The sequence below is a fragment of the Ovis aries genome, chromosome 3 (assembly GCF_016772045.2).
Source record: "Ovis aries strain OAR_USU_Benz2616 breed Rambouillet chromosome 3, ARS-UI_Ramb_v3.0, whole genome shotgun sequence".
Taxonomy (NCBI): Eukaryota; Metazoa; Chordata; class Mammalia; order Artiodactyla; family Bovidae; genus Ovis; species Ovis aries.
In genome coordinates this window covers 164,812,616-164,825,879 of record NC_056056.1, presented here as the reverse complement: position 1 = coordinate 164,825,879, position 13,264 = coordinate 164,812,616, and the positions used below count along the sequence as shown (strand labels likewise).

Here is a 13,264-nt window from a genome sequence, read left to right as displayed (position 1 = left end):
TGGAGTTTCATGGTTTATGTATTGCTTCACCCTGGCTTGGAGAATTTTGAGCATTACTTTACTAGCGTGTGAGATGAATGCAATTGTGCATGAACATTCTTTGGCATTGGCTTTCTTTGGGATTGGAATGAAAACTGACCTTTTCCAGTCCTGTGGCCACTGCTGAGTTTTCCAAATGTGCTGGCATATTGAGTGCAGCACTTTCACAGCATCATCTTTCAGGATTTGAAATAGCTCAACTGGAATTCCATCACCTCCACTAGCTTTGCTCATAGTGATGCTTTCTAAGGCCCACTTGACTTCACATTCCAGGATGTCTGGCTCTAGGTGAGTGATCACACCATCATGATTATCTCTGTCATGAACATCTATTTTTGTACAGTTCTTCTGTGTATTCTTGCCACCTCTTCTTAATATCTTCTGTTTCTGTTAGGTCCATACCGTTTCTGTCCTTTATTGAGCCCATCTTTGCATGAAATGTTCCCTTGGTATCTCTAATTTTCTTGAAGAGATGTCTAGTCTTTCCCATTCTGTTGTTTTCCTCTATTTCTTTGTATTGATCACTGAGGAAGGCTTTTTTTTTAAATCTCTCCTTGCTGTTCTTTGGAACTCTGTATTCAAATGGGAATATCTTTCCTTTTTTTCCTTTGCTCCTTGCTTCTCTTCTTTCCAGAGCTATTTGTAAGGCCTCCTCAGACAGCCATTTCGCTTTTTTGCATTTCTTTTCCATGTGGTTGGTCTAGATCCCTGTCTCCTGTACAATGTCATGAACCTCCATCCATAGTTCTTCAGACACTCTGTCTATCAGATCTAGTCCCTTAAATCTATCTCTCACTTCCACTGTATCATAAGGGATTTGATATAGATCAGACCTGAATGGTCTAGTAGTTTTCCCTACTTTCTTCAATTCAAGTCTGAATTTGGCAATAAGGAGTTCATGATCTGAGCCACAGTCCACTCCTTGTCTTGTTTTTGCCGAGAGGAGCTACCCCATGCCTGAAGTCGGGGTGGCAGCTGAGACAAGTTACCCCAAGTCCAAGGAGCAGTGGCTGCATGGCCGCAGGAGGGCCAAGAGGAGCTACTTCATGTTCAAAGTCAGAAGGGGCGACCTTGTCCAACGTAAGGAGCAGTGGCTGCACTTTGCTGGAGCAGATGTGAACAGATATCCCATGTCCAAGGTAAGAGAAACCCAAGTAAGAGGTAGGTGTTGTGAGAGGGCATCAGAGGGCAGACACACTGAAACCATAATCACAGAAAACTAGCCAATCTGATCACATGGACCACAGCCTTGTCTAACTCAATGAAACTAAGCCATGCCATGTGGGGCCACCCAAGACAGACGGGTCATGGTGGACAGGTCTGATAGAATGTGGTCCACTGGAGAAGGGAATGGCAAACCACTTCAGTATTCTTGCCTTGAGAAGCCCATGAACAGTATGAAAAGGCAAAATGAAAAGATACTGAAAGAGGAACTCCCTAGGTCAGTAGGTGCTCAATATGCTACTGGAGATCAGTGGAGAAATAACTCCAGAAAGAATGAAAGGATGGAGCCAAAGCAAAAACAATACTCAGTTGTGGATGTGACTGGTGATAGAAGCAAGGTCCGATGCTGTAAAGAGCAATATTGCATAGGGACCTGGAATGGCAGGTCCATGAATCAAGGCAAATTGGTAGTGGTCAAACAGGACATGGCAAGATTGAATGTTAACATTCTAGGAATCAGCAAACTAAAATGGACTGGAATGGATGAATTTAACTCAGATGACCATTATATCTACTACTGTAGGCAGGAATCCCTTAGAAGAAATGGAGTAGCCATCATGATCAACAAAAGAGTCCAAAATGCAGTACTTGGATGCAATCTTCAAAAACGACAGAATGATCTCTGGAGTAACAGGCAAATTTGGCCTTGGAGTATGGAATGAAGCAGGGCAAAGATGAATAGAATTTTGCCAAGAGAATGTACTGGTCATAGCAAACACCCTCTTCCAACAACACAAGGTTATATATTAGAGCCCCATAATTTTTCATCTTATACCTAGAGTTTTATCTCATCTGGAAAAACCTAATTTCACCACACATTAGTCACTGGCAGTTTTCAGTGGGTATGTTTGATTCTGAATCTTCAAAATAAACTTTTCATGTATCTATCTGTACCTTATGTAGTATGGTAAAAGAGTTGAATATAAAGTGAGAATATAATGCTGTCTATAAAACAATTTTTTTTCTTTTTTAATGATACATTAAAAACTGGAAAAATATATAGACATTTCTGTATGTCAGTAAGAAATTTAAATTTGTTTTATACATACACTTGAATATTTTAGAAATGTAGTAATGTTAATGATGAAGAAGTCGATGATAGTAATAAAAATGAAAGTAAGTTTGTTGTGCTGGTAATGGAAGTCTTATATCACAAATTGTCTGCATGGTCTGAGGAAAGTACTCTGAGATCAATGGGGTGACTTTTTCAGAGATAAAGCAAATCCATATATATGATAAAATATTTATATAATAAAGAACAAGAGAAGCTTTATTTATACATATAAAGATACATTGAAGGCCTTCAGAAAAAAGGTCTGTATAAGGAAGTCTGTATAAGGATGAAGTTGATAAAGAAATTCTCAGAAAAATAGAATTTCATCTGGCTAAAATCTAATCTCTCTCTCTCCAGTCCAATCTGTCTCTCTCTCTCTCTCTCTTTTTTTTTTTTTTTTCTGTCTCAATCTCTGTTTTTGTGGGTCTTTTTCACCTTTTCTTTCTCTATGCTCTTTTGCCTCAGGGGCATAATCATCACAGTATAACAAAATTAATATTGGAGGGTCAATTTTTCTTCTGTAAAGAAATGAGAGAATTATCGTAACTAAAAACTGAAAATATTTATACCGAAATACAATGAATTTACAAATATTATATTACTCCATTGTATACAGAATGATAATTTAGTTTTTACAAATTATACTCCTTTAAAAGATGTTGCAAGATAGCTATAAAACCCTCTGCTGTACAAAATATCCTTGCTGCCTATGTATTTTATGCATACTAGTTTGTATCTCTTAATATCCATAACATAATCATATCTTGCCTCTACCCTCTTCCTGCCCCCTACTGATAACCAGTAGTTTGTTTTCTATATCTGTGTTTTGCTATGTACTTTGTATAATTTAATTTTTAGATTCCCCACATAAGTGATATCATACAAGTTTATCTTTCTCTGACGTATTTCACTAAGTATAATAATCTCTAGTCCATTCAATGTTGCTACAAATGATGTATTATGCAACCATGAAAAAAATAGTGAAATTCTGCCATTTGCAGCAACATGGATGGATCTAGAGAATATGTGGAAAATCTTTTTCTATGTCTATTGAGATGAAAATTAGATTTTTATTCTTCAGCTTGTAATGTGGTATATCTCACTTTAATGGTAATCTTAATTGTCTATTTCTTTTTTATTCTGTCTGAAAAGCTAAGTTTAATTCTCAAAACTGCTGTAACTGTAGAGTGATATGATCATGTCAAAGCTATGATTGATCTGATATCTCACACTTCAACTTTCCTATGTGAAACATACTCGTAAGAGGTCTGGTGAAAAATGTAAAGTAAGGAGTCGACTTCAGGATGAAATGACAATGTAGTTTGCTGATATGATTTAACTAAGAAAGACTCTTTGATTGGGTTATTGGTAACATGGGTGGAGGAAATTCTGGGGCATTAGATATGAGAATGTCAACTTTCCCTTGTTTCATTTGCAACAGCGAAGGTTCTGTCTTTTGGAGAGAAACTTCCAGTATCTGGGGATAAGACAGCTCCTTTTCTCAGCACAATGTTAAGAAGCAATAGAGTATAACAGTTATAATTTAGCTTCTGGTTAAAACTATGGCAGTACTCCCAAACAGATAAAATAAAATACTCTTTTCCTTGCTTTGGCTTTTTGAGAGGAAAATTTACTGACAGGTCACACACACATACACACACACACTAAAATAAAACCACATAAAACCGTAACTTCTGAGGGGAGTAGTGGCTTGTTAGAAAAAGGAGTTGTGGGTGATGGAAAACATGGTAATATATCATTTCCTTACATTATAATTGGATGCCTTAATTAACTATTAACAATATTTTTAACAATTAGACCAAAGGCAAGCTCCATCTCTACTTAGGGAGGAACATAGAAAACAGGAATTATTACAGTAAAACATCTAAAATATCTTCCAGTTATTTCATCTTCATTCAATCGGGAAACCTGAGCCTTCATGGATAAATATGCCTTTTTTTCATAATTTCTGTGTGATTAAAACTTTATGAGATGATTACAAAATGCTTCCTTAAATTTATTCACTATATATTGTCTGAGTGTGGAAATGGGGAATGAACCCTTGTTTATATTCCCCCTGCACCATTACCCCCCAAATATTAAGTCTAATAAAATTTCTCATTGTTTTTTCCTAAGTATCTCTGATTGTGTTGTAGAGCCACTGTCATATTTATATGCTAAACTTCAAAACTTTTCTAGCATTTAGAGAAATATTTCCCTCACTTGCTCCTTTTATCTTAGTATTAGTCATATACAACATCATTTTCAAGAGTAACTTCCCCAGAGCAAGAAATTTCAATATTAAAGTTTACATCTTACATGTAATTTCAATGATTATTTTTTTGGGGGGGGAAATATCAGTTAATGAAAAGCACCTCAAAATGTCCTGAGTGTATATTAATTGAGGTTGTATGGATGGTTTCCTAGGCATAATGACTTGAACTCACTGGGAATAAAAACTTGAAATTATATTATGAGACTGCCTAAGTGGTTCTTATATACAACCATTTAAAATTAATTGTTGTGGACTGAGACAACCCAGAGGGATGGTATGGGGAGGGAGGGGTGTTCAGGATGGGGAACACGTGTATACCTGTGGCAGATTCATGTTGATGTATGGCAAACCAGTACAATATTATAAAGTAATTAACCTCCAATTAAAATAAATAAATTTATATTTAAAAAAATAAAAAATAAAATTAATTGTTATATCAACTTTCAGTCCAGAATACTATTCCAGCACACAAGACCCTTCATGTTGTTACTATCAGTTTTTAAAACATACATCAAATAATAGCTTAAACAGTTTCATTACATTTATTTTTAATTGGAGGATGATTGCTTTACAATATTTTTTTAATTGTTTAAGAAAAATCCTTTTCTTTTACTGAGTGCTAGATATTTCTAATAGTATATATTTACTGAACCATGAGATGTTGATTACATTACTACTACCTTACAAGTAGAGAATTAGAGGCATAAAAATACTCTGTGCAGTGTTCCATGTGGTGTATGTGCTGAAGCCTTTATTGAACAGGGTGAATATCTCAAAATGCTGGTCTAAGCATTGCATGTACTAATTCTGTAAATGCATGTGGTTCTCTAACTCTTCTCTGTTATTTGCATATACTTCTGTCTCAGTATACTGTCCTTCTATATATGTTTAGTGACAGCATAATTAGCATAATTTTCACTGTCTCCTGAAATCCCTTCCTAAACTCCAAGATTACTCAGAAGTCACCCAGCATGTCCCTTAATACTTTTGTCAATATTTGTTGCAACACTAGTTATATACTGGATAGCAATACAGAGCCGTTTTGTTTTGTTTTGTTTTGTTTTGTTTTATATAATGCAAGCTTCTTAAAGTAAGGATTGAGCCCCTCACAATATTGAGAATAAGACAGATACATGATAAATATATCTTTAATTAATAAATTACACACAGCAAGATACACTTAAACAGAAAAAAAAAAAAAGGTGGGTGGGGGGTTAGTGTTAGTCGCTCAGTGGTGTCTGACTCTTTGTGACCACAAGGACTATAGCCTGCCAGGCTCCTCTGTCCATGGGATTTCCCAGGCAAGAAAGCCTGAATGGGCAGTCTTTCCTTCTCCAGGGGATCTTACCAACCCAGGGATAGAACCTGCATCTCCTGCATTGCAGGCAGGTTCTTTACCATCTGAGTCACTCTCAGAGCCTCATGCTTACACAAAGCATATTTTATTCAGTCATGATTTTTAGACACTGGTAAGCCATAAAGAGATGATATTTAAAACTTGAAAATTACAGACTTGAGAGAGTAAATAATTATAGCAGGATGGAATATTTTCACTAGAAAGAATAAAGTATAAGGGTGAAGCTGAGCTATAAGATTCTTGAAGAGAATGTCCTCTATGAAATAAGTTTTGAAGTAGGAAAATGTGACCTGAACAAATGCATGAAACATATTTTTGTTGTTGTTGTGATAATATTATGACTTGTGGCCTTTAAATAACTGTTTTGTTGAGAAAGACAGGATCTTTTGTAACCTGTCCCGGAAGAATTCTTTCACATATTGGTTCCTTAGGGTGTAAATGAAGGGATTTAGTAAAGGGGTAACTGAAGTGTACAACAAAGCTACACCTTTGGATATAGTTAGCTGTTCTCTTGTAGATGGTTGAGCATACATAAAGAATCAGCTTCCATATGTTAGGGAGACAACAGTCATGTGGGAAGTACAGGTGGAAAAAGCTTTGGCTCTTGGCTGTGCTGAGGGGAATTTCAGAATGGTCTTAATTATGTAAATATAAGAAACAGTCACTGATACCAATGTGACCCCAAATGTTACTATAGCTAAGATAAAAGACATCAATTCCAGAACACGTGTATCTGTGCAGGATATCTGCAGGATAGGAGAAATTTCACACATAAATTGATCAATTATTTTGGAAGCACAGAAATCCAGCTTGAGTCCCATGATAAATGGAGGAAAGATAATTAGGAATCCAGTTACCCAAGATCTGAGTACAAGCTGATAACAAACTTTGCTGTTCATGATGGCTGGGTAATGTAGTGGTTTGCAGATGGCAACACAGCAGTCATAGGACATGGCAGCAAGAAAGTAATTCTCTGTAATTCACAATAAAAAGAAGAACAATTGAACTGCACAATCATTAAATGAAATGGTTTTTTCTTTAGTCACCATGATAACCAGGTATCTGGGAATATATACTGTTGTGAATATGATTTCTAAAAATGAGAAACTACAGAGAAGGAAATCCATTGGAGTTTTGAGGTGAATATCCAGCAAGGTGAGGAGGATAATGATTATATTCCCCATCAGGCTCAATGTGTAACTGAAAAAGAGAAACAGAAAAATCACAATTTGTAATTGTGGGTCAATCCCAAGAGAATGAATTCTATTTCCCTTGACTGGTTCCTCATTACTCTTCTGTGAGAAGTGGGAGTTGCTCAGTCGTGTCTGAGGTCACTCTTTGTGACCCTATAGACTATACAGTCCATGGAATTCTCCAGGCCAGAATGCTGGGGTTGGTAGCCTTTCCTTTCTCCGGGGAATCTTCCCAACCCAGCAATCGAAACCAAGTCTCCCACATTGCTAGCAGATTCTTTACCAGCTGAGCCACGAGGGAAGCCCTTACTCTCTGTGAGCCTTGTCAAATCTACATATGGAAAAAAATAATAATAATTGATCTTAAGACACATGAATATAGCAATGTAAATTAACTTACAAGTACTAACCATTGTATGTGTAAATATATAACTTCAATATTTATAAATTAACCTAAATTTATATGTATAAAATGAAAATATATTTTAACTAAATATGCATTAGCATATGGTGGTAGTTGTGGTGATTTAGTCTCTAAGTCATGTCCGACTCTTGCGACCTCATGGACTATAGCCCTCCAGGCTCCGTCCATGGGATTCTCCAGGCAAGAATGGGTTGCCATTTCCTTCTCCAGGGGATCTTCCCAACCCAGGAATCGAACGAACCCAGGTCTCCTGCATTGCAGGCAGACTCTTTATTGACTGAGTTACAACGGAAGCATTAGCATATATATGCACATATATATTAACCTTAGGCACAGAAAGGTATATATTCTCTAATCTATTCACAGGTTGTATCTTCAAAAATTGCCAACGACACGTAATTGCATGCTATAGTCAATTCTAAATTCTTTCTCATACATTACTTCTCTTCATTCTAATATTCTCACAATTTCCCCCCTGGAACTTGAATTTTTTGTGTTAATATGCATATATAGTCATCTTTCCCAAGTGGGCACTATTCTGGATGTATAATTTAATTAAAAGAATATCAGTTATTTTAAATGCATTTTACTTTCATATTTATTTAGTCTGTGCAAATGCACTGAGTTGGTTTGTCTTTGTAGTATGAGTATTAGGATGATTTTTCAAAACTGGATTTTAGAGTTGCAGTATGATTCCTGTGATGATCAGTGACTATGGCAGGACTGATTTCTAGCACTTGAAGATCCTGCTTACAGTTCTTTTGCATTTCCTTCGCACTGAAAATATACCATTATTGCTATCAGCTTTCTTGACTGGCTTTGCTATACTCAAATGTTGTTATTAGTATATGCGATAAATAAACAAATGAAAACATGACAAAACAAACATCTTAAAGAAAAATATTGTGTCACTTTTGTTCAATTAAACTTTTCTTTTTCTGGTCACAACACAGCCCATGGGATCTCAGTTTCCTGATAAGGAATGGAAAAGGTGCCAACGGAAGTGGAAGCGTGGAGTTCTAACTACTGGACCACCAGGGGATTCCCTCAGTCTTTTAAAATGTATTCTTACATATGTTTGTATAAGTTCAGACACGATGTTTTCTTACATCCTCCAATTTCTTTATAAAACTATTAACTACTCCAGATTATATTTTTCTATCTTTTCTACATGAAATTAAAAGACGCTTACTCATAGAAAGGAAAGTTATGACCAACCTAGATAGCATATTGAAAAGCAGAGACATTACTTTGCCAACAAAGGTCTGTCTAGTCAAGGCTGTAGTTTTTCCAGTGGTCATGTATGGCTGTGAGAGTTGGACTGTGAAGAAGGCTGAGTGCCAAAGAATTGATGCTTTTGAACTGTGGTATTGGAGAAGACTCTTGAGAATCCCTTGGACTGCAAGGAGATCCAACCAGTCCATTCTGAAGATCAGCCCTGGGATTTCTTTGGAGGGAATGATGCTAAAGCTGAAAGTCCAGTACTTGGGCTACCTCACGTGAAGAGGTGACTCATTGGAAAAGATTCTGATGCTGGGAGGGATTGGGGGCAGGAGGAGAAGGGGACGACAGAGGATGAGATGGCTGGATGGCATCACTGACTCAATAGATGTGAGTCTGAGTGAACTCAGGGAGTTGGTGATGGAGAGGGAGGCCTGGCGTGTTGCGATTCATGGCGTCGCAGAGTCGGACACGACTGAGTGACTGAACTGAACTGAACTGAACTATCTATAAGAATTTTACTAACTTCCATGTTGTATTGACCCCTTTATGTTAATCATATGAGTCCTTCAATATATGCATTGCCCATGGACTTGGTTTTCTTTCTTTCTTTTTTTTTTTTTTTTTGTTCTGAGCATTTAAAAACAAATTTTTTTCCTGGTTGTTATTCTCTCTCTCTCTCTCTTTTTTCTTCCTTTTTGTATTGAAGTATAGCCAATTAACAAACAATGTTGTGATATATTCAGGTGAACAGTGAAGGGACTCAGTCAGACAGATACATGTATCAATTCTCCCCCAAACTCCCATCCATGCTGCCACATAACATTGAATAAAGTTCCATGTAGACTTTTAAGAGAAATGAGTTACTCAAGCATACCTTGCTGACTTTATTCTTTTGCATTTGTCTTGCTAATATTCCTATCTTATCTGTTTATTACTTTTTTCCTATTTCAAAAAATAAAATAAGATTTTAGTGCTTAAGGTGATTTTCCAAAGCAGCTATTAGTAAAGAACCTTAATGTCTTTAATAGCAATTCAAAACTTGTAGTCTTCAACTACTAGGAGGTTGTAAGCTTTTATTACCAAAATATATAGTTTTGTCCTTACTATGACACCTATAGTTGCTCTAGTTCAGTTCAGTTCAGTTCAGTGACTTTTGTGACCATGGGTCTAACAGGCTGTTCTAGAATTATACTTTCTCAAGTTTCAGAAAAAAAAAATTGCCATAATTTCTTCATATCTCTTTACATAGTTCAGTTCAGTTCAGTTCAGTTCAGTTTAGTCGCTCAGTCGTGTCCGACTCTTTGTGACACCACAATCATTTTCAAAGTGAGCGTCAGCTAACTCCTCCTCTTTCACTTTCATCCAGTTCCTCTTCACGGAGTTCAACTGCATATCAGGATTCACATCCTTACCATGTCTGATTTTGCATCAACTCATTGTATCATTATGTTTTTAAACATTTCTGTAGTGCTAAATTTGAGTATATTTGACTTAATTTCTGATTCTGAACTAATTATAGTTGACTTAGTTCAATCATTTTAGGCTCTTACAATAATAGTTTGTTATCTAACGTGGATGTTGATTATCTAGGTGATTTTTGTGTAAAGAAAAAAAATGTACATATTGTGTTTCTGTAAAGATTTGCTACATTCCCTTAAATCCATACCCATTTTGCAATTCAGAACTCAGGTATCAATAACTTTAATAGACTTCCATCATCTAATCCAGATAAGCTGCATTATATGAAAGTTTGTTCTTATATTTGCTGTCATTCACAACCTCAAAATAGTTATTCCTCAAAGTAAATTGAACTAAAATAAAAGAGGACAAGTGACAAAAATCTCAGGGCATCATCTAATCAGAGATAAATAACTGTTCCAAGAAAGAGATTACACATTTCTTTCTGTCCACTTGTAATATTCCGCCATTTTGTCATTTTTTACTTTTAAAGGATCTATTGAAGTAAAACACAGAAAAAAAAAAAATTTCTTCTCTGGGGATCGGAATTCCAAAACAACTAATTACTGACAATGAAAGACAACATTGTAATGTACTTTAAACAAAAATTTAAATGAAAGTAACCCAAAGGAGTATCCAAGTGATTTAGGGAAATTAATGAAATATCTAACAAGGTCATCGGCAGTTCTCTGTCCTGGCATGACATTCAAAAATCCAAGCTGGCATACACCAACACAAGATGTCATCTTGCTTCCAATTAGCAACAGAAGCAATTTTACACTTAATTGCAAACTATTTTGGACGTGAGTCTGAGTGAACTCTGGGAAACGATAAGGAACAGGGAGGCCTGGCGTGCTGCGATTCATGGGGTCGCAAAGACTCAGACACGACTGAGCAACTGAACTGAACTGAACTGATTTTACAATCTGGCACCTAGTGGTGTATACACGACTTTTTAAAGTAATAATTAAGGAGCATATATTAATAAATTTACAATATGAGGAGCTTGGGGTGGATTTTTATGAAATTATTATTTTTTCTTTCAAATAAACTAGATTAATCTATGAAATGCATTTTGTGTTACTGCCCATTCCTGGAGAAAATTCAGTGTCTGTCAGCTGGTGAAAGTTTCAGAAAATTGTAGTATACACATCAGAGGTATAGACTAATGATATATTAAAAAGCACAACTGAATATTAGAAATATTATGCTAGGTATAAGAAGCCAGATACAATATCTACATATGCTGTGATTCCATTTTTATAATTCTGTATGCATGTGTGTTCAGTCACTTCAATCGTGTCTGACTCTTTGTGACCCTATAGACTGTAGCCCGCTAGGTTCCTCTGTCCATTGGATTCTCCAGGAAAGTATAGTGGAAAGGATTGCCATACCCTTCTTCTGGGGCTCTTCCTAACTGAGGGATGGATCTCTGCACTGCAGGTGTCCCCTGCATTACAGGTCAATTCTTTATCACTGATCCACTGGAGAATCTCTTCATAATTCTAGAAAACACTGAAAATTAGAGACCAAAATCTGATGAATACTGTTATAGGCTGAGGGTGAGAAGTATTGACTACAAAAGTGTTTTAAGGGAAATTTTCATAGAGTGATGTGAACATTTGGTATGTTGTTTGTAGTGGTGGTTGCATGACTATAATTTTTCTTGATATTCACTAACTATATCCCCCCAAAAGTTCAAATTATTTTGAAGTTAAATTATTTCTCAATAATCTGTCTGGAGGTAGCTTTTTTTTTTTAGGCTATTGGTAAGATTACATAGATCCACACTATCCAATGATGATAGCCTAAAACAAATCCCTTATGATTATAAAAGTGGAAATGAGAAATCGATTTAAGGGACTAGATCTGAAAACCAGAGTGCTTGATGAACTATGGGTGAAGGTTCGTGACATTGTACAGGACAGAGATCAAGACCATCCCCATGGAAAAGAAATGCAAAAAAGAAAACTGGCTGTCTAAGGAGGCCTTACAAATAGCTGTGAAAAGAAGAGAAGTGAAAAGCAAAGGAGAAAAGGAAAGATATAAGCATCTGAATGCAGAGTTCCAAAGAATAGCAAGGAGAGATAAGAAAGCCTTCCTCAGCAATCAATGCAAAGAAATAGAGGAAAACAACAGAATGGGAAAGACTAGACATCTCTTCAAGAAAATTAGAGATACCAAGGGACCATTTCATGCAAAGATGGGCTTGATAAAGGACAGAAATGATCTGGACCTAACAGAAGCAGAAGATATTAAGAAGAGGTGGCAAGAATACACAGAAGAACTGTACAAAAAAGATCTTCACGACCCAGATAATTACACTGGTGTGATCACTCACCTAGAGCCAGATATCCTGGAATGTGAAGTCAAGTGGGCCTTAGAAAGCATCACTACGAACAAAGCTAGTGGAGGTGATGGAATTCCAGTTGAGCTATTTCAAATCCTGAAAGATGATGCTGTGAAAGTGTTGCACTCAATATGCCAGCACATTTGGAAAACTCAGCAGTGGCCACAGGACTGGAAATGTCCGTTTTCATTCCAATCCCAAAGAAAGCCAACGCCAAAGAATGCTGAAACTACTGCACAATTGCATTCATCTCACATTCATCTCAATGCTCAGATCTTCCCAAGCCAGGCATCAGTAATACATAAACCATGGAATTCCAGATGTTCAAGCTGGTTTTAGAAAAGGCAGAGGAACCAGAGATCAAATTGCCAATATCTGTGTGATCATCAAAAAGCAAGAGAGCTCCAGAAAAACATCTATTTCTGCTTTATTGACTATGCCAAAGCCTTTGACTGTGTGGATCACAATAAACTGTGGAAAATTCTGAAAGAGATGGGAATACAGATCACCTGACCTGCCTCTTGAGAAACTTATATGCAGGTCAGGAAGCAACAGTTAGAACTGGACGTGGAACAACAGACTGGTTCCAAACAGGAAAAGGAGTATATCAAGGCTGTATATTGTCACCCTGCTTATTTAACTTCTATGCAGAGTACATCATGAGAA

The 13,264-nt window shown here is 36.4% G+C and overlaps 1 pseudogene; it reads right to left on the bottom strand.

Annotated features, from left to right (window-relative positions):
* Nucleotides 1–6,284: 6,284 nt before the first annotated feature.
* Nucleotides 6,285–7,237, bottom strand: LOC105613935 (olfactory receptor 6C6-like; annotated as a pseudogene).
* Nucleotides 7,238–13,264: the final 6,027 nt, after the last annotated feature.